General features: G+C 39.8%; 1 protein-coding gene across 1 annotated transcript in view; it reads right to left on the reverse strand.

Annotated features, from left to right (window-relative positions):
• The window catches only part of pcbp4 (poly(rC) binding protein 4), a 93,089-nt gene extending 70,470 nt beyond the window's left edge, over nt 1–22,619 (reverse strand). The window contains exons 1-2 of the mRNA XM_029430822.1: nt 22,483–22,619; nt 10,713–10,756 (exon numbers count right to left, since the gene is read on the reverse strand). The gene's annotated coding sequence lies outside the window, so the exon portion shown is untranslated. The remainder of the gene's footprint in view (nt 1–10,712; nt 10,757–22,482) is intronic.
• Nucleotides 22,620–22,953: the final 334 nt, after the last annotated feature.

A 22,953-nucleotide genomic window follows, 5' to 3' on the forward strand; every position in this document is an offset into this window, starting at 1 on the left:
ATTAATATAAGTATTGCACTAGTATTAATATAAGTATTGCAGTAGTAATAATATAAGTACTGCACTAGTATGAATGTAAGTATTGCACTATTATTAATATAAGTATTGCAGTCGTAATAATATAAGTATTGCACTAGTATTAATGTAAGTATTGCAGTAGTAATAATATAAGTATTGCAGTAGTATTAATATAAGTATTGCAGTAGTATTAATATAAGTATTGCAGTAGTATTAATGTAAGTATTGCACTATTATTAATATAAGTATTGCAGTCGTAATAATATAAGTATTGCACTAGTATTAATGTAAGTATTGCAGTAGTAATAATATAAGTATTGCAGTAGTAATAATATAAGTACTGCACTAGTATGAATGTAAGTATTGCACTATTATTAATATAAGTATTGCAGTCGTAATAATATAAGTATTGCACTAGTATTAATGTAAGTATTGCAGTAGTAATAATATAAGTATTGCAGTAGTAATAATATAAGTATTGCAGTAGTATTAATATAAGTATTGCAGTCGTAATAATATAAGTATTGCAGTAGTAATAATATAAGTACTGCACTAGTATGAATGTAAGTATTGCACTATTATTAATATAAGTATTGCAGTCGTAATAATATAAGTATTGCAGTAGTAATAATATAAGTATTACACTAGTATTAATATAAGTATTGCACTAGTATTAATGTAATTATTGCACTAGTATTAATATAAGTATTGCAGTAGTATTAATATAAGTATTGCAGTAGTAATAATATAAGTATTGCACTAGTATTAATGTAAGTATTGCAGTAGTAATAATATAAGTATTGCAGTATTAATAATATAAGTATTGCACTAGTATTAATGTAAGTATTGCACTAGTATTAATATAAGTATTGCAGTAGTAATAATATAAGTATTGCACTAGTATTAATATAAGTATTGCAGTCGTAATAATATAAGTATTGCAGTAGTAATAATATAAGTATTGCAGTAGTAATAATATAAGTATTGTAGTAGTATTAATATAAGTATTGCAGTAGTATTAATATAAGTATTGCACTAGTATTAATATAAGTATTGCAGTAGTAATAATATAAGTACTGCACTAGTATGAATGTAAGTATTGCACTATTATTAATATAAGTATTGCAGTCGTAATAATATAAGTATTGCAGTAGTAATAATATAAGTATTGCAGTAGTAATAATATAAGTATTGTAGTAGTATTAATATAAGTATTGCAGTAGTATTAATATAAGTATTGCACTAGTATTAATATAAGTATTGCAGTAGTAATAATATAAGTACTGCACTAGTATGAATGTAAGTATTGCACTATTATTAATATAAGTATTGCAGTCGTAATAATATAAGTATTGCACTAGTATTAATGTAAGTATTGCAGTAGTAATAATATAAGTATTGCAGTAGTATTAATATAAGTATTGCAGTAGTATTAATATAAGTATTGCAGTAGTATTAATGTAAGTATTGCACTATTATTAATATAAGTATTGCAGTCGTAATAATATAAGTATTGCACTAGTATTAATGTAAGTATTGCAGTAGTAATAATATAAGTATTGCAGTAGTAATAATATAAGTACTGCACTAGTATGAATGTAAGTATTGCACTATTATTAATATAAGTATTGCAGTCGTAATAATATAAGTATTGCACTAGTATTAATGTAAGTATTGCAGTAGTAATAATATAAGTATTGCAGTAGTAATAATATAAGTATTGCAGTAGTATTAATATAAGTATTGCAGTCGTAATAATATAAGTATTGCAGTAGTAATAATATAAGTACTGCACTAGTATGAATGTAAGTATTGCACTATTATTAATATAAGTATTGCAGTCGTAATAATATAAGTATTGCAGTAGTAATAATATAAGTATTACACTAGTATTAATATAAGTATTGCACTAGTATTAATGTAATTATTGCACTAGTATTAATATAAGTATTGCAGTAGTATTAATATAAGTATTGCAGTAGTAATAATATAAGTATTGCACTAGTATTAATGTAAGTATTGCAGTAGTAATAATATAAGTATTGCAGTATTAATAATATAAGTATTGCACTAGTATTAATGTAAGTATTGCACTAGTATTAATATAAGTATTGCAGTAGTAATAATATAAGTATTGCACTAGTATTAATATAAGTATTGCAGTAGTAATAATATAAGTATTGCACTAGTATTAATATAAGTATTGCACTAGTATTAATGTAATTATTGCACTAGTATTAATATAAGTATTGCAGTAGTATTAATATAAGTATTGCAGTAGTAATAATATAAGTATTGCACTAGTATTAATGTAAGTATTGCAGTAGTAATAATATAAGTATTGCAGTATTAATAATATAAGTATTGCACTAGTATTAATGCAAGTATTGCAGTAGTAATAATATAAGTATTGCAGTAGTATTAATATAAGTATTGCAGTAGTAATAATATAGGTATTGCAGTAGTATTAATATAAGTATTGCAGTATTAATAATATAAGTATTGCACTAGTATTAATGTAAGTATTGCAGTAGTAATAATATAAGTATTGCAGTAGTAATAATATAAGTATTGCACTAGTATTAATGTAAGTATTGCACTAGTATTAATATAGGTATTGCAGTAGTAATAATATAAGTATTGCACTAGTATTAATGTAAGTATTGCACTAACATTAATATAAGTATTGCAGTAGTAATAATATAAGTATTGTACTAGTATTAATGTAAGTATTGCACTAATATTAATATAAGTATTGCAGTAGTAATAATATAAGTATTGTACTAGTATTAATGTAAGTATTGCAGTAGTAATAATATAAGTATTGCAGTAGTATTAATATAAGTATTGCAGTAGTATTAATGTAAATATTGCACTATTATTAATATAAGTATTGCAGTCGTAATAATATAAGTATTGCACTAGTATTAATGTAAGTATTGCAGTAATAATAATATAAGTATTGCAGTAGTAATAATATAAGTACTGCACTAGTATGAATGTAAGTATTGCACTATTATTAATATAAGTATTGCAGTCGTAATAATATAAGTATTGCACTAGTATTAATGTAAGTATTGCAGTAGTAATAATATAAGTATTGCAGTAGTAATAATATAAGTATTGCAGTAGTATTAATATAAGTATTGCAGTCGTAATAATATAAGTATTGCAGTAGTAATAATATAAGTACTGCACTAGTATGAATGTAAGTATTGCACTATTATTAATATAAGTATTGCAGTCGTAATAATATAAGTATTGCAGTAGTAATAATATAAGTATTGCAGTAGTAATAATATAAGTATTGCAGTAGTATTAATATAAGTATTGCAGTAGTATTAATATAAGTATTGCTGTAGTAATAATATAAGTATTGCAGTAGTATTAATGTAAGTATTCCAGTAGCATGTGCACAGGAACAGGAGGAGCAGACGCTACATATTCATGTTCAGAATAAACAACTGACAGATTTACAATTTCTACCGTTGAATCGGAAACTTACAGCAGAATGAACCCAATGCTCCATGTTGTATTTATATTTAATCTCCTGTGCTGTGAGCCGTGTGTCATTGAACAACATGTATTGACTCATTAATGAAGGAAACATCTCAGAGCTGGAGTTTCCTCCTGTTCCACATGAATGCTTGTTGAACCCTCTTGTTGTCAAATAAATCCAATTACATGAGTGATTTTTCAATACGGCCACTCGAACCAAACTCCACTCTAGAGCTCAATCTCTTCCTCCCTCATTACCGCCCTCCCCCATTCTGTCTCCCTCACTGTGTAAATCAAGCGCTCACTCAGAGCTGCTTTGAATTGGCTCCTCGGTATCAAGAGCTCTCGTCTCTGAGTGAGCGTCGAAATGGTGTCTCCGTTTCGCTTTCTTCATGAAGCCGCTGAGACACGTGACGGGTGTCAGTGAGGGAGAGGGGAGGCGGAGGCGGGAGACAAAGCAAACAGCGAGAGGGAAACAGAGGAAGAACATCATGCGTCAGTCATTTAAAGTTTGTTTAATGATAATACAAAGCACAAAACATGATACCTGTCTGACTAACTCAGAGGACGTTTATAGATGTTGAAGATACCGATATCAAAGCGACTTCTATCATCTGATCATGTTAGGACGTATTACGAGTCTGTACTGTATGCTTCCAGATCAGATCAGCGAGACCACAATGCCGAAGTGGTCTGGGTTCAATTTAATTGGCATCTCAGTGAAGTGTGAGCACCATGTGGAACAACCCCAACAGTTTATCAAACGTACGTCTCCGAGCGAAAGCAAACTACCAACATTAACTTCCAGTTGTGTTTAGAACGTCTCCTTCACCTCCCACAGTATCTTTTACCTCACTCTCTCTCCACTTCCCCCCCCTTCAACTCTCCCACCCTGGGGAGGCATCGCAGTTGGAAAGCCTCCTCTGTACTCTGCACTGACACACAGGCGGAGAAATTCTCCGTAGATAAAAAGAGACCAATTTATTCACCAACAGCAGCCTCGGTGGACTAAAATGCGAAGCAGCCCCGAGACATATTAAGACTTAAATACAAGTCGACTTTAAAGTAGGGGGTAAACACAGCGGACTGCAGAAGCTCTCGCTCTGATTATGTAATTACTGCAGCGACTCAACGCTTTTTAAAAGGCATTCTGAGAAATAAGGAGAACATGAAGAGCATGCCGGTTAATGAAGGGTGGAAACGCCTAAACAGTAAGTGAAGTTTCTACACAATCCCTGACATGTGGAAGATCATTTCTCACACTCTCTTTCATATTATATCTGGAGACCTCGGGAAGGTTTCTTTTTGGTATTTTGTCTTTATTAGCAAAGCGTAGATCAGGTTTTTAAATGTATCCGCAGAACAGAATCGTGCTTAAATGATGCTGTTTCCTAATCAACCCTGACACCAATAAAGTCATTTTATTGCAAGACAAAATTGACAAGCAGACATATAGAGAAAGTAGCTGATGGAAGGAAAACACGGAGGTCGGGAGCACAGAGGCTTCTGGGGACTAACAGGCAGGAAGTAATGGACTCTTTATTGAATTAGACGCTCCACAGAACCAGAGCAGTCATTATTATCCTGCTGAGATCCTGACACAACCACTGATAACTGGATCCATTAACCCGATTGGCTGCACACCCATTAATTATGGTCATTGTGAAATGTTTAATTCATTTCTCTTGGTATTTTATGCAGCTGGGGTTTCAGTAACGGCGTGGGTCGTGAGCATTATATACCGTCAGCTTCATCTCCGCTGCTTTTACTAATCGACGTAAAGCAAACTACACATGTGTTGTACTAAAGATTCTAATGTTTTATTCTGGAATAAGCAGAAATAAAACCTTCCAAGGAAAAACAAAACCCCAACAATCAACAACCTGCTGATGTTTAAAAAGTTATAACTTGAATTATTGCAAAAGGCACAAAGACCAAACGCAGAACTTTCCATTGTTTAAGTTTGTGTTCAGACTGTGTGGAGAAAGCAAACAACATGTCCAAAGTATTAAATGCATCCATTGATATTAGCAACAACATCTAACGTAACAAAAGCGCATAATAAATTAGAGTGAAATGGTTAGTAAAATTAAATGGTATCACTAAGATTAAAAACGGACATTTCAAAGCTTAGTTGGACAATGCATATAATGTGAGTATATATATATATATATATATATATATATATATATATATATATATATATATATATATATATATATATATATATATATATATATATATATATATATATATATATACATACACATACATATACATATATATACATATATATATATATATATATATATATATATATACATACAGGAGGTGATATTGATCCTTGTGGGACACTTTCATCAACCATCTGGAGACTGAGCTTGAAGCCAGCAGCAACAACAGTCTGAACTCTCAACCAGCTGGAAGCAGAAACATCGTGTGATCAACAGTATGAAGAGTTCTGCAGATCTTTAAGAAGTGCATCATGATGTTTCTTTTAATCGTTCTTCTGTGCCGGGGGGTGAAACAACAGACTGCTGGCTGAAGGATGATTAGAGACTTTCCTCCTACGAAGACAGACAGTGTGTTTACGCAGGAAGCCCAACGATCAGCTGTAGGGATTAAGATGCAGAAGGAGGAAGTCAGGGGGGGGACACTGCCGTTTGATCAGCATTGTTTTCTATAACCTCTTAGAAGGTGGACGAATTTACCCGAAAATACCTACAAACGACACCCAAAGTAAATTGAAAGCTGCTCTTCAACCATTTGCACCAGCTGCATGATGTTGGTCTCATTCAGAAGAGAACTCTCTTATTGTTCTTGCAGAACAGTGAAGAATCACTCCACGTGCTTCTGCACTGAGTAATAGTGCTCTGAATATACTGAATGTGAAGAAAACACACTCCGTCTGAAGTTTGTTGTAGAAAAAGATGTCTGAAGATGGTTCAGCTGGTCGTCCAGAGCTGAACTACACGATAGAAACATAGAACCAAGTGTTACCAAGTTCATCACCAAACTTCAGATAAAAAGGATAAAAACTTAATTTATTAGACAGGTTTGTCTCAGAGTAACACCAGGCGTACACCAACTGTGCCATTTGGAGATATTATAATATTTATTAATAAATATAATTTTTATTTATTTATAAATAACTATTATATACCCATACTACCTGTTAGTAGTAATCACACAGAGTAAATGAAGTATAAACACATTTCTTTCTAAAATGTGTATGTTTTTTTGTATTTTTTCTGTACAATAAATAATAAATATTATTTTGGAAATACATTTTATTTTTGAAAAAACAAACCATAGGAAGTGACGTATCTAACGAAAGCGGCGTACATTTCCTTTACGATGCGCGCGCCACCAGGACGCTGAGCTGTTCCAGTTTTAAGTTATGACTGTTTATGATCACACAATGTAAAAATCGATCAGCTGATTTCACAGATTGCAACAGCTGTTCATGGACTTTTATCGATGTGACGATGTTCACAGTGGATCTCTTTTCCCCGGAAACGAACGTGTGGACCTCTGGCAAAGCCTTAGGAGCGTCTTTTTCAAAATATTGCTGAAAAGAGGATATTTATGAGGCTTTATAGGTAAGTGGGCTCAGAGTTATGATTTTGAGTGTACTTGCTAGTTTGAGGAGCTGATTGAACCGCTGTTGTGATTTTCATCTCCAGATTAAAATAGACGAGATTCTAAGCTTTCAGAATTAAAAAATGTACATGTACAGGCGTAATAAAACTCCTGCTGGGTCCGCACCTTCTAAGAGGTTTAAAGGAAAGGAATACAAATATGATATAATCTAATACGAGCCATTATCTTAAAGTATCTGTCAACAACTGTCATGCAGGGACATTGAGTGTTGAGTTATATCCAGTATTTTACACTGGAATTATAATTCCTTTGTCCAAAAGTAACAATCTGAGTATTTAAAATAACAGAATTGCACTTTTTTACCAGTCTGAAATGGCAGTACAGGCAGATACTCAGGGTGGCATAATTGGTATTTATCGCTAATTGTTGTAACCATGCCGATGAAGTCCCCTGACCTCAACACACCTTATTTTAACTTAAACCCTGATCCTTCCCCAAGTCCCGCAGCGTTACCAAACCTTGTGATGAATGACGACATCACATCATGAAGTGTTATTTTCTCTGGTTTTGAAGGCGCAGATGAATCACGCTGTTTTGCCCATAGATGCATTTTCTGATGGGACAAAGATAAAGATGAGTCCTTCAACAGGATGTGGACAAACTACATATTCTTTAAGTTGGAGGAGAAGTTGGACCTTCAGAAAGGCAAAAAGTTTTGATACCAGCGGAGAGTTGTTTAGGTCACAAGAGTCAAAATCTCTGAGTAACGGCATTAAAACTGCTGGCATCGTCTTAAATCAGACGGTTATCGGACTAACGTGAGACTGTGGAGGCTTTTTACAGGCAGACTGATAAAACCACACGCAGTGCGGACACCGCAGTTCAACATGGAGCTAAGACATCTTTCTAACATCAGCACATTTCTTCTGGATCGATGGATCGATAGATCGATAGATAGATAGATAGATAGATAGATAGATAGATAGATGGATAGATGGATAGATGGATGGATAGATGGATGGATAGATGGATGGATAGATGGATGGATGGATGGATAGATGGATAGATAGATCGATAGATCGATAGATGGATAGATGGATAGATGGATGGATAGATGGATGATAGATGGATGGATGGATGGATAGATGGATAGATGGATAGATGGATGGATAGATGGAAATTCAGGCATCCAGTAGTTTAAAACATGACATACAACAATTTGCCATCTACCCCCCCCCCCCCCTACCACCATTACAAATGTACATTTCCCGGCCATCACTGAGAGGAGTTGTACAGTCTTATGGCCAGGGGGACAAAAGAGTTCTTGAGCCTGTCTGTGGAGCGGGACAGGGACAGCAGTCTGTGGAGCGGGACAGGGACAGCAGTCTGCCGCTGAACACGCTCCCCTGCCGGGTGAATGTGTTGTGCAGAGGGTGGTGGGCGTTGTCCAGGATGGATGACAGTTTATCAAGGGTCCTTCTCTCTGCTACTGTCACCAGGGGGTCCAGCTGTGTGCCCACTACAGAGCCAGCCCTCCTCACCAGTCTGTCCAGCCGCCCAGCGTCCCTCTTCTGGCTGCTTCCTCCCCAACACACCACAGCATAGAAGAGAGCGCTGGCCACCACAGACTGGTAGAACATCAACAGTAGTTTTTTGCATATGTTGAAGGACCCCAGCCTTCTCAGGAAGTACAGACGACTCTGCCCTTTCTTGTGAAGAGTATCTATATGTGCCACCCTTTATTATGAGGGAAATAAAGGGTGGAGGATAGCGAGTATACTGAATAAAGAATCACGTGAAGTCCGTCTTGTTGGTTCCTTATCGCCGGTCGCTCTAAACTAAAGCATGAATGCAGATCTCTTGATCACATGTTTTTACTGAATATCCTCCGATCATGTCGACCTCACGGTGCCGCTAGAGGAACCAGAAAGATTCATCCCGTCCCCAGAGCCACGCTGCTAGCAAAACAAATGAAAGCTATAAAAGGGGCATTAAATCTCCTGATTTATAAACTGACAGATCCAAAGAGACAGTAACACGCTGAGGTTCTGAGGGACAGTCGCACACGTTCACCTCCCAGCCTGTGCAGGTCGCAGAGGTCACACGGTGGCAACGTCTGCAGGAAATGAGCTCATATTGAGCTGCTTGTTGCTTCACTTGACCCGGCGACTGACAATCCAGCTGCGGCCTCAAAACTAAAGCAGTGCAGCAAAGAGACCAGAGGGATAAATGTCAGGGATATGTTTAATATAAAAAGGAAATGTATAATTTATGATGCATGGCTTCTCAAATAGTAAGCTAGTCGCCCTTTGAAAAGCTAATCCCATCCCGAGTGCGCACGTTAGCTTGAAGTGTAAAGAAGTTTCCTTTGTTTTTGTATTGGGAATCAGTAATAACTCCAATAATCACATAACGTGCATCGATTCAATCCCCTTCAGGTCCGTTCATGATGATTCATGATGACATCTTCATCAGGGAAGGAATTGACAATCGTTGAGGCATTAAAAATAAAGCCAGGATGAAGAATACAGCGAGCGAGCTCCGTGCACTGATAAACCAAATCCATTAGATTTCTTTGTCTTTATACGAAGACATGCAGCGCTGCTTGAGGTTTTGCATTTTACCCACTAATTGGCAGCTCAGCACAGAGAGAGAGAACACGACAGTTAAGTTGATTTAAAGAGAGACGGGGAGGGTCAGGAAGGAAGAGATCGAAGAGAAATAAGAAGAGATGAAAGAAGCAGCGGGGCAGAGAGAGGGAGGACAGGCGCTTCAACAAGCAGCAGAATATAGAGAGAGATAAAAGGAGAGAGAGGGATGAACATGGGAGGAGGAGACACACACATCTACACACACACTCTCTCAGCGAGCAGGAAAAACAAAGAGTTAAACACCAGATGTCTCACACACAGTTTCCAAATATCAAGTTTAAATGAGCCACAAAATCCATCTACCCTCTGCTGAAAGCTTCACTGTAATTACAGCTGAAATACAAGACCCCTCATGTTTCTGTAAGTGTGTGTGTGTGTGTGTCCCAGACTAATGATAGACCGATGAGCTGCTTCAGACGCCTGATTAAAGCAGCAGAAACAAGCCCCATGCACATAAATACAGTACACACACACACACACAGTTTTGAAATGGACTTTTCCCTAAACCTAGTTCTCACTTTAAGGGACAGTTCTGGTGTGTGTGTGTGTGTGTGTGTGTGTGTGTGTGTGTGTGTGTGTGTGTGTGTGTGAGCTTCTTCTCCAGTCAGTGTCACCTGCAGTCTGGAGAAGCAGACAGTAAGCACCAGCAGGTAGATAGGGCCGTCTGACAGCAAGGTGAAGTGGTGGAAATGTTAGAAATATTAGTGTTAATCGATGTTATTATATTATTTGGTGTATTTCTGCTGCAGCAGTACATTACTACACACACGTCTTGTGTAGAAAATGTCTCTCCCAGTTTCTCTTTGTCTTTAAATGTTTTGTTTTCTCCCTTTAATCTGAAGTAAAACAGAGAGAAGCAGAAAAGCTACAGATCTGAGAGACTGAAGGAGTTCAGTCTCTATGATCTCGATGCAGGTTGGGTGGTTAGAACAGTTCACTCACCGATGTCTCAGATCTGTGGACGAGGCGACATCACAGGATCAGTCCTGAAACAAACAGAGTCACACGTTAAGTTGATCCGATATTTGTACAACCTAAAATCATAAATCACAAACTTCCACAAAGAATGGAAGAAATCATGAAGAGCGACTGTGGAGGGACGAGCAGATTTCTGCTAAACACACAATTTAAAGTGGATGTTTTGCATCTGTGGATGAAGTAAGTGAACGTAGCAGTCGAGTGTTCGTCGTCTACGCGCCTCCTCTCCCTCTGACGTCCCCGCTGGTCGTCCTGACTGCAGCAGCCGCTCGCCTGTCAGCGACTCTCCACACGCACCTTTGATTTATCTGCAGCAAAGCAAACGCTCGTCCACTTTTGAAGCTCAAAACTTCACACATCTCGAGCACATCAAACACTTCACGTGATAACACACACATATTGCCACGAGGCAGGTCTCAGTGTGTGTGTGTGTGTGTGTGTGTGTGTGTGTGAGTGTGTGAGTGTGTGCGTGTGTGTGTTGACTGTAACACACATGGACCTGGTCTGTAATGTGTGTGAGTGTGTGTGTAAGTGAGTGTGTGTGTGTGTGTGTGTGTTGACTGTAACACACATGGACCTGGTCTGTAATGTGTGTGAGTGTGTGTGTGTGTGTGTGTGTGTGTGTGTAAGTGAGTGAGTGTGTGTGTGTGTGTGTGTGTAAGTGTGTGAGTGTGTGTAAGTGTGTGAGTGTGTGAGTGTGTGTGTGTGTGCGTGTAAGTGTGTGTGTGTGTGTGTGACATGAAAGAAACCATTAATGTTTATTTTTTACGTGACGATGGAGCACACACATTTAAAATATTTATTAGCATGTTTTATTAAATTGTTCAGTTTTTTTATATGTTTTGCAAAAACTAAAACTTTCTTTAAAATAAAACAACAAGTCATAAATCTCAGCTTCTCCTCTGGATCGATGTGGTGAGTTCAAAGAGCGGCTCATCTGCAGGAAAGTAAAGAGGTTTGCACTGAGGAGCAGAGTAATGATGAAGAGTGTGTGTGGCGACGTAATTTATGTGCAGCTCTAGTTTTTAATCGTTATTTTTGGCACAAACGATTTTGCTGCTTCCCTTGATGTCAGACATCGTTTCCTTTTTACTTTGAGGCTCCTTCGTATCAATAGTCAAGTAAAAAGAATGAAACATTGTTAGACTCGTGTGTGTCGTTCTGCTGCTTGTTCTCAGCAGACTCAACACTCCTGCAGTGTGTTTGGTTTCAGGACACACACAGGTTCATACCTGAGATATAAGAACATATGAAGGCTTAACCTTCTGGCTGTGGATGCTTTGATTGACAGGTGCAGTGAAGACTTCCAACAGACAATCACACAACGACATTTTCTTGTCATTGTCATTCTCCGATACAACTGCTAATAAACACAAACACTTCCACAGAAAGCCTGAAGACAAACTCAGGGGAGTAATTACCCAAATGGAAGTGATGTCTGTGTGTGTGAGTGTGAGTGCGAGTGTGAGTGCGTGTGTGTGTGTGTGTGTGTGTGAGTGTGTCAGCCTGAGGCGGCACGTGTCTGATGTTAGAGGACACTCAGCTGTTTCACACGAGACAACTGCAGACATGACGAGACTAAAAGACGACAGCAGTGAACTCACAAAGTGCAAAGAATCCTCGGACTTCACTGTATGTGGCTGCTATGTGCATGATCCACCGCTCAGTGTGTGTGTGAGTGTGTGTGTGTGTGTGTGTGAGATCATACTGGACTGTGAATGTGAATCTAAAACTTTCTGATGCCCTTTTTTTAGACATTTGACTTGTGTTAGTGTAGTTGAGTGTGTGTGCAAGTGCCTCGGCATGCAAAAAACTGTGTGTGTGTGTGTGTGTGTGTCTATGCCCTTTTCCAGATGTCTGAGTTTAAGTGTGTTCATATGTGTGTGTGTCTTCCCTTGGAGCTATAATGAGGTCTTGGGGGACTGCAGGTCTTCTGTCTGTCTCTGACCATCTATCTCACACACACACACACACACACACGCACACACCATTAGAGGAGAATGGAGACTCTAATTGGGAAGTGAGCTCTGAAAAGTTAAATGTTCACTTTACTGTAAACAGCAGGACGAGAGAAATGATTATTATTATTATTATTGTTGCATCAGTTGTGTTCAGCTTCCTGTTCCTGCTCTTTGCATCACATTACGTTGTGTTCATCGTGGTGCTGATGAAAACTGCTTGAATGGAGTTGAAGAGACGAACAGAAATATATATCAAACTTAACAAAGACTTGTGAAAGCTCGAAACTAATATGAGGCTGTGAATCAAACGTCAACTAAATCTAAAATTGTCAACAAAATACGAGAACAAGCGGCCGAAATGTGTTTCCTCTGACGGGTGGCGTCTCCCTTAGAGATAGGGTGAGAAGTGAGTAAAACATTGACATCATTCTTAATAACGTAATTTATTCAGATATGATGAATATGTTGCAGCAAAAACAATATAAAGAGAAGAATGCAAGTTCAATATAGATTTTCAATTTAACCTTTCTTCTACAACACGTCTAAGTGTATTTCACTTCTATCTAAGAATATTTTAGCTTCAACCTTAAGGATTTAAATAAACTGTATTGATGTACAAGCGGCTGAAATGTGTTTTCTCAGACAGGTGGCGTCTCCCTTAGAGATAGGGTGAGAAGCTCAGCCATCAGGAGAGACTCGGAGTAGAGCCGCTGCTCCTTTACGTTGAAAGGAGCCAGTTGAGGTGGTTCATCTAGTGAGGAGCCACCTGGGCACCTCCCTAGGGAGGTGTTCCAGGCACGTCCAGCTGGGAGGAGACCCCGGGGAAGACCCAGGACTCGGTGGAGAGGTGGATAGATGGATGGATAGATGGATGGAGAGATGGATGGATAGATGGATGGATGGATGATGGATGGATAGATGGATAGATAATAGATAGATGAATGATAGATGGATGATGGATGATGGATAGATGGATGATAGATAGATGGATGATGGATGGATGATAGATAGATGGATGATGGATAGATAGATGGATAGATGGATGGATGATAGATAGATGGATGGATAGATGGATGGATGATGGATAGATGATGGATGGATGATGGATAGATGATGGATGGATGATGGATAGATGGATGGATAGATGGATAGATGGATGGATGATGGATAGATGGATGGATAGATGGATGGATGATGGATAGATGGATGGATAGATGGATGGATGATGGATAGATGGATAGATGGATGGATAGATGGATGGATGATGGATAGATGGATGGATAGATGGATGGATAGATGGATAGATGGATAGATGGATGGATGGATAGATGGATGGATAGATGGATGGATGATAGATAGATGGATGATGGATGGATGATAGATAGATGGATGATGGATAGATGATAGATGGATGGATGATAGATAGATGGATGGATAGATGGATGGATGATGGATAGATGATGGATGGATGATGGATAGATGATGGATGGATGATGGATAGATGGATGGATGATGGATAGATGGATGGATGGATAGAGATGGATGGATATGGATAGATAGATGGATAGATGGATGGATGATGGATAGATGGATGGATAGATGGATGGATGATGGATAGATGGATGGATAGATGGATAGATGGATGGATGATGGATAGATGGATGGATAGATGGATGGATGATGGATAGATGGATGGATAGATGGATAGATGGATGGATAGATGGATGGGATGGTAGATGATGGCTCTGGCTGGCTCGCTGGCTCGCTGGCTGGCTCGCTGGCTGGCTGCTGGCTCGCTGGCTGGCTCGCTGGCTGGCTGCTCGCTCGCTGGCTGGCTGCTCGCTCGCTGGCTGGCTCGCTGGCTGGCTGCTGGCTCGCTGGCTGGCTCGCTGGCTGGCTCGCTGGCTGGATGATGGATAGATGGATGGATAGATGGATGATGATGGATGGATGGATAGATGGATGGATAGATGGATGGATGAGGATAGATGGATGGATAGATGGATGGATAGATGGATAGATGGATGGCTGATGGATAGATGATGGATAGATGGATGGATATATGGATGGATAGATGGATAGATGATGGATAGATGGATGGATGATGGATAGATGGATGGATAGATGGATAGATGGATGGATAGATGGATGGATGATGGATAGATGGATGGATAGATGGATGGATAGATGGATAGATGGATGGATAGATGGATGGATAGATGGATAGATGATGGATGGATGATGGATAGATGATGGATGGATGATGGATAGATGATGGATAGATGATGGATAGATGGATGGATGATGGATAGGTGGATGGATAGATGGATGGATGATGGATAGATGGATGGATAGATGGATGGATAGATGGATAGATGGATGGATAGATGGATGGATGATGGATAGATGGATAGATGGATAGATAGATGGATGGATAGATGGATGTATGGATACATTTTCTAGGCCACAGAAATGGATCCACTAAGTTATTAAATGTAAAAGTGTAAAGGATCATATTCAGAAAGATGAACTGTGATCTAAATATTACACACGTAATGTATCTCCATATGAAACACAGAATCATTTCATATTCAAGGTCAACACTGAACTAAATAATCCATGTTTGTATCAACTCAGCTGATAATATTAAATAGTAAATCTCAGTAATCAATTTCAACAGCAGGAAGATGTGTGCAGCTCACCAACACCTCAGAGCTCTGCGGGAATGTATCTCAAACAAAAGAACAATGTGACGGCGTCATGAGAGAAACAATGTGCGAAACGTGCGCTCACTAAACTAGTTCAAGAGATGAACTGATTACTCACGAAGGCAGACTGAAGCTTCACATGTGTGGAGTCAGTCGTGAGCGTAAATCTGAGGCCTGCAGATCGGTGCAGGTCGCCCCGTCCGAAGCATCGTCGTGGTCGTGATAACAGCTGATAATGGTCATTTAACGGGCTGATGGGAACAGCTGAGTGGACGCTGCTCGCTTACTGATATCGACCAACAGCAGAAACAATAAGAACCAAACGGGTATGATGAGAAGGAGCGGCTGGGTCAGCACATTACACATGCAGCGCAGAAATACAGCAACACAGCAACACACTCACACATAGTGACACACTCACACACACACACACACACACACACACAGTGACACACACACACAGTGACACACACTCACACACAGTGACACACACACACACATAGTGACACACTCACAAACAGTGACACACACACTCACGCACACACACACAGTGACACACACACTCACACACAGTGACACACACACACACACACACACACACGCTCACACACACCCACACTCAGTGACACACACACACAGACACACACACACTCACACACAGTGACACACACACACACACACATAGTGACACACTCACACACAGTGACACACACACTCACGCACACACACACACACACACACAGTGACACACACACACACACACTCACACACAGTGACACACACACACACATGCTCACACACACCCACACTCAGTGACACACACACACACACACACACACACACTCACACACAGTGACACACACACACACACATGCTCACACACACCCACACTCAGTGACACACACACACGCTCACACACACACACACACACACACACAGTCAGCACTATAGAAATCAATAAGCACTGAGAGGGTCAATGATGAAATGGATGAGAATTTGAATGTGTGTGTGTGTGTGTTCTTGTACTTGTATCTTTGTGAGGACACCTTCGTGTTTCATCCCTTTTTAAGGGTTCTGTTGAAACGTTGTGTTGTTGACGTTGGTGTATTATACTAATAATATAATGTGTAGGAGATTGAGTGGGTCTGAATTAGAGATATCCACTCTATACTTTTAAATCTCTTTGTGTTTCTGTGAGTTTGGGAAGAATCCCGACGATCGATGTTCATCAGCTCACACTGGATTTCAGAGTGAAACGCAGTTTATTACTCCGAGTGGCGTCTCGTCACATCGAACTCTCTGCTCTCTCATCCGTCTGCATCATCACGGATCATCGTCTCCGCTTCTCTCATCAAACTTAAAGAAGTTCTTCCAAGTTTCAGCAGCACGAGAAGGAAACTGCAGACGGTCTTCACTCAGAACGACGCCGAGTCCAGTCTCTCTTTATGAATTTCCGTCTCTTTCTGTCTCAATGTCTCTCTGTCTCTCTCTGTCTCTTTGTCTCTCCGTCTCTCTCTGTCTCTTTGTCTCTCCGTCTCTCTCTGTCTCTTTGTCTCTCCGTCTCTTTCTGTCTCAATGTCTCTCCGTCTCTCTCTGTCTCAATGTCTCTCCGTCTCTCTCTGTCTTCTCTCCGTCTCTCTCTGTCTCTTTGTCTCTCTCTGTCTCTTTGTCTCTTTGTCTCTCCGTCTCTTTCTGTCTCAATGTCTCTCCGTCTCTCTCTGTCTCTTTGTCTCTTTGTCTCTCTCTGTCTCTTTGTCTCTCCGTCTCTTTCTGTCTCTTTGTCTCTCCGTCTCTTTCTGCCTTTCTGTCTCTTTCTGTCTCTTTGTCTCTTTATGTCTCTTCATCCCTTTGTCTGTCCGTCTCTTTCTTCCTCTTCATCTCTTCCTGTCTCTTTCTGCCTCTTCATCTCTTTATGTCTCTTCATCCCTTTGTCTGTCCGTCTCTTTCTTCCTCTTCATCTCTTCCTGTCTCTTTGACTCTTCATCTCTTTGTCTCTTCATTTCTTTCTGTGTCTTCATCTCTTTCTGTCTCTCCGTCTCTCTTCCTCTACCTCAGTACCTCCATCTTTTATAACTCTTACTTAATGAAGCCAAACTAACCTTCAGTCAGAACTCATGAAATACTCGTCATTACAGCACAAACTATTTGTACAAACTAACCCTAACGCTTCTTCTCCTTCTTCTCCTTGGCTCCACTGTACCGTCCTCATCAATGTGTGATCTTATCTGCTGTTAACTTCCTCCTCCTGTGCACTGACACGTACAGATGAACAGATGACTGGATCTCCATCGTTCACATCATAACAACCTTCAGAGCGACGTGTTTCTTTAGATGTAACTTCAGCTAATTAACATGAAACCATTTATTTTGTCTGAAGTTAACCTCAACTAATCAATATTTGTTTATCAAATGACTCACTGATGAATTGTCACATCAATTCTATGCAGCTTTCAGCCTCTTTCAGCTCAATGTTTTGGTTTTACAACCCACAGATGTACAGTGTCAGCGCTCTCATCAGCAGAGAGTTTAAGGTAAATCAATAATAAAAACTCAGTGTAAACATCCTGTTCAGCACCAAACAGCAGACAGACAGACAGACAGACAGACAGACAGACAGACAGACAGCTTCCATTCACCCGTTTAAATGCACAATTTCAATTTGTGTGTAAAAAACGGATTAGAAACTTCAGAAATGCAAAGAAAATTTGAAATATCCCAGAAAAGTTTCTGCGTCCGGCGGAGTCAACGCCCCGAGGGAAGCGTGACAGGATTCATGCTGATGTTGTTCTCATTTTTAAAACATCATTTACATATTTAATATTCATGATTCTTGACTTTCTTTCTCTTACAATGTTTATTGTGAAGCAGAAAACCAAAACTAATCCCTTGTTGATAAAACAAAAACTCCTCGTCTCGTCCTGCTGTTTACAGTAAAGTGAACATTTAACTTTTCAGAACTCACTTCCCAATTAGAGTCTCCATTCTCCTCTAATGGTGTGAGTGTGAGTGTGAGTGTGTGAGTGAGTGTGAGTGAGTGTGAGTGAGTGAGTGTGAGTGTGTGAGTGAGTGTGGTGAGTGTGTGAGTGAGTGTGAGTGAGTGTGTGAGTGTGTGAGTGAGTGTGAGGTGAGTGTGAGTGTGAGTGAGTGTGAGGTTGAGTGTGTGAGTGAGTGTGAGTGAGTGAGGTGAGGGTGTGAGTGAGTGTGTGAGTGTGTGAGTGAGTGTGAGTGAGTGTGTGAGTGTGAGTGAGTGTGGAGTTGTGATGTGAGTGAGTGTGAGTGAGTGTGTGAGTGTGAGTGGTGTGAGTGAGTGTGAGTGAGTGTGTGAGTGAGTGAGTGTGAGTGTGTGAGTGAGTGTGAGTGAGGTGTGTGTGAGTGTGTGAGTGAGTGTGAGTGAGTGTGTGAGTGTGAGTGAGTGTGAGTGAGTGTGAGTGAGTGAGTGATGTGAGTGAGTGAGTGTGAGTGTGTGAGTGAGTGTGCGAGTGATGTGAGTGTGAGTGTGTGAGTGAGTGTGTGAGTGTGAGTGAAGTGTGAGTGAAGTTGATGTGACGTGTGAGTGAGTAGTGTGTGAGTTGTGAGTGAGTGAGTGAGTGATTGTTGAGTGTGTGAGTGTGAGTAGTGTGTGAGGTGAGTGAGTGCAGTAGTGAGTGAGTGTGTGAGTTGTGTGAGTGGCGTGTGAGTGAGTTGTGATGAGATTGTTGAGTGAGTGGTGTGCATGTGTAGTGAGTGAGTGTGAGGTGAGTTAGGTGTGCGTGTGAGTGAGGTGAGTGGTGAGTGATAGAGTGGTGTGGTGAGTGAGTGTGAGTGAGTGCGTGTAATATATATATATATATATATAATATATTATATATATTATGTATATATATATATATATATATATATTATCATATATATATAAGGTATATGTATATATTATATAATACTATATATATATATCTATTCTTATATATATCTGTATATGTTATATCTATGTATAGTATATGTAATATATATATATGTATATGGTATAATGTATATGTTATCTCTCTCTCTGTCTCTGTCCCTCTCTCTCTCTCTCTCTCTCTTCTTACATGGTAATGTAGCTATATGTCTGTATCTATATCTATATATATATACTTCTCTCTCCTCTCTCTCTCTCTTCTATCTCTCTTCTTTCTCTCTCTCTCTCTCTCTCTTCTCTCTCTCTGTCTGTCTGTCTGTCTCTCTCTCTCTCTCTCTCTCTCTATCTCTCTCTCTCTCTCATCTCTCTTCTCTATCTATCTCTCTCCTCTCTCTCTCTACTCTCTCTCTTCTCTCTCTTTCTCTCTCTCCTCTCCTTCTCTCTCTCTCTCCTCTACTCTCTCTACTCTCTCCTTCTCTCTCTCTCTCTCTCTTCTCTCTCTCCCCTCCTCTCCCTGTCTGCTTGTCTTTTCTCTGTGTCTCTAACTAGTATGTTATATGTATGTATATATATGTATATATGTATATATATGTATATACACATATATATATATATACATCTCAGCGTGTGATGTTTCGTTGACTGACGGACAGATCCTGGTGGTAAATGTCATATCAAGCATCTGTGGTCCGTTTTATTCTGAGTGGAAACATGTTTGATGATAAACTAACTGAAATAAAAAGACTTAAAAGATTCTCGAATGACAGTTTCTGCAGAAACAGAGTTCTGCTGGCGTCCTTTGTTCTGCAACAATATCACATTCTAGTTGTTCGCCCTCAGAACCTCCCGTTTTCTCCGCATGACGTCTTTGTGTTTTCAAAGTGACCTAAAAATAAACCACATGTTCACATAATGAAGTGAAAAGCAATGTTTTCGTGCTACATCTGAAAAACCTAAGGAACAATAATTATTTGAATCAGCTGTTGTCCTGAGAAAGAAAGAATACACATCTGAACCTCTTGTTTCTTTACTACATTACCTGGAGCAATATGTGAGCAGTGAAATACCTCGACACCACGGTAAAACACTATCGCAGTAAAAACATTTCCTTAAAAACAACTGGATTCATTCAATGTCTGAACACATCAATAACGTTATAATTTACATTCACACAGTACTCCTTTTTACTGAATAGAGCTTGAACGCATCATAATGTAAGTCAATGCAACCTCTGTTCACCAACTGCTAACAGCTAGCAGCTAACGTTAGCTGCTAACAGCTAGCAGCTAACGTTACCTAGCTCTCCACAGATTTGTTGTTCACAAAGTTTCTTCATCAGGATGATGAAACAGTTTTCTGTGTCCGTTTAGATTTGAACTCATTCTTCTTGTATCTAGTAAAAGAACGTTTATTTAAATGTTCCCTGAAAGGTTGAAAAACATTCTTCTCAACGCAGTAAATGAAGAATTAAAAGTGAAACATGGTAGCAGGACGAGCTGCGCTGTCACACGTCGAGCAGCAGAGCTGATTGGACAACCTTTTAAGCCGTTTTCTGGGCCGTGATGGAGGATGGAGGATTGCTCCGGCATCCCTTGGCATCCTCGACTAACGTGGCAGAGTTAGTCTCACGGTGAAGATAATGCAGCGAGAGGATGGATGTCCTCACAGCACGCCGGCCTCAGACTCTGTAAAGCTCAAGGGCAGAACCTCTGAGGTCACTGCACTGTTGTCACACAGGAGCTGCAGTTAAAGCTCGACGTGAACCTTTGTTGTCACAAGACAAGGCTGCAAACACGGTTTATTCCTGCAGCTGAACATGTTTCTTTCCTCCATAGTTTGAAAGTACTGGTATGATCACACACGTATATCTGTTAACAGTCAGATGTACCTCTGTGAGGCTGCGCTGCACTGAACTTGCACACACGTGTTGTAATCAGGCACACGATTAGCAGCATTAACAGATGCTCATCAAACGACGGTGCTCTATCGAGATGCTCGTCAAAATTGAGCCTCGGACAAAGAAAGTACATTTTGCAGCGTGATTGTGACGCACAGATGTTGAATGACCTTAAATAGTTTCGGAGACTTTTCAAGCGATGGAAGCTGCTTCCTGTCTTTAGTGGCAATACATTTCAAATGTTTGGACGTCACGCTGGGCTTCAGTGAGACACTGTATGACCCAACTGTTCATATTCAATAATCAAGAAAACACTCTGAAGCTGAGAAGAACCCTTGTTGTTTCTTTGTGAGTGCTCCTATAGGGACTGACATTTACATAGTTCCCCCCCAAATAAAATACATCACAGGATTATCTGCAGCTGAGTATTATAGCCCCCCAGTGACAACATGAGGCGATCAGACCTCACCAATTACTGAGCCACACTTTCCACACACACACACACACACACACACACACACACACACACACTATAGTTCGAGTGTCTTCTGCCTCCACACTAGGCTGCTGATGTAAGAGCGGAACATCTGTGAGCCTCGGGGAAGACTGAGCCATATGCCACCCAAATATTAGGATCTGCTGGGGGGTGTGTGTGGGGGGTGTGTGTGGGGTGGGGGGGGGCTCACGTCAAGTGGGCTCGAGTTACTCCAGTGAATTAGAAATTAGAAATAGAGAGCAGATATGCAACAAACGATTATTTTCTAGATTAATCAATTAGTTGTAAAATATCAAAAGCTGGTGAAAAGATGGCGACATGTTTCCTGAAGCTCGCGGACAGAAGTCCCAAAGATCTTCAGTTCACCGACAGAAGAGATCAGAGAAGATCCACTGAGGATTGATTGAGAAAGAGTGTACTGTCAGTCATACATTATGTTAGTGAGAGTAAAGCTTTAAACGCACACGTGTATTGTAATATTCTTCCATGTTTGCTTATATTCATGTTGCTTTTAATACTCTATTTAATTTGCTCTATGTTTATGTCCTGCAGCAAACCCTAAAGCAGTGTGACCCGGCTGCATTAATGTTCCTGCAGCTTCATGTCACAGGATGCACATTGTTTCAAACCTCCGACCAATAATCCTCCTCGCGCGTGTCGCGGCTCATTACAGGACCAGTAACACACAAGAACACTTTACAACACAAGTGTGTGCAACTCCTGCGCACATGGCCGACACACACACAGAAACATTAAAGAAGAAGCGATGCGATGGGGAAGCAGAGGTTGTCTTACCGAGGATGAAGAAGAGGAGGATACACGGTGCACGGCGCGCGACGAAGAAATTATAAATCCTTAGTTGGTGCCCGCATTGTCGGACGGAGAGGAGGAGGAGGAGAGAGCTGGCTGCTACTGTGAGGGAGTAATCCGACTGTCAGTGACAATAACCCGGGAGGGGGGGGGGGGGGGCTAGGGCTCCGTCCAATTAGAAACAGCGGGAGTGATTGTCACAGGAAATAAGGCCGAGCAGCCGCAGTGTGATTGGAGGCTGACTTCTTGTGTTGTTCTGGTGGAGAAACTATTTAAAATATCATTTAAGAAATAAAAAGCTGCACGTGCATTTAGAGCGTTAAAGCAGGACAGTTGTTAAAGGAGCTGCAGCAGATCTTCCTTCACTAGTATCCACAGTGAGATTATACATTTACATATTCACAGATTTAAAGCTGGCAGCATCTCCCCTCACGTGCTGCCATCTACTGCAGACAG

This window comes from Cottoperca gobio, chromosome 5 (assembly GCF_900634415.1).
Source record: "Cottoperca gobio chromosome 5, fCotGob3.1, whole genome shotgun sequence".
Lineage (NCBI taxonomy): Eukaryota > Metazoa > Chordata > Actinopteri > Perciformes > Bovichtidae > Cottoperca > Cottoperca gobio.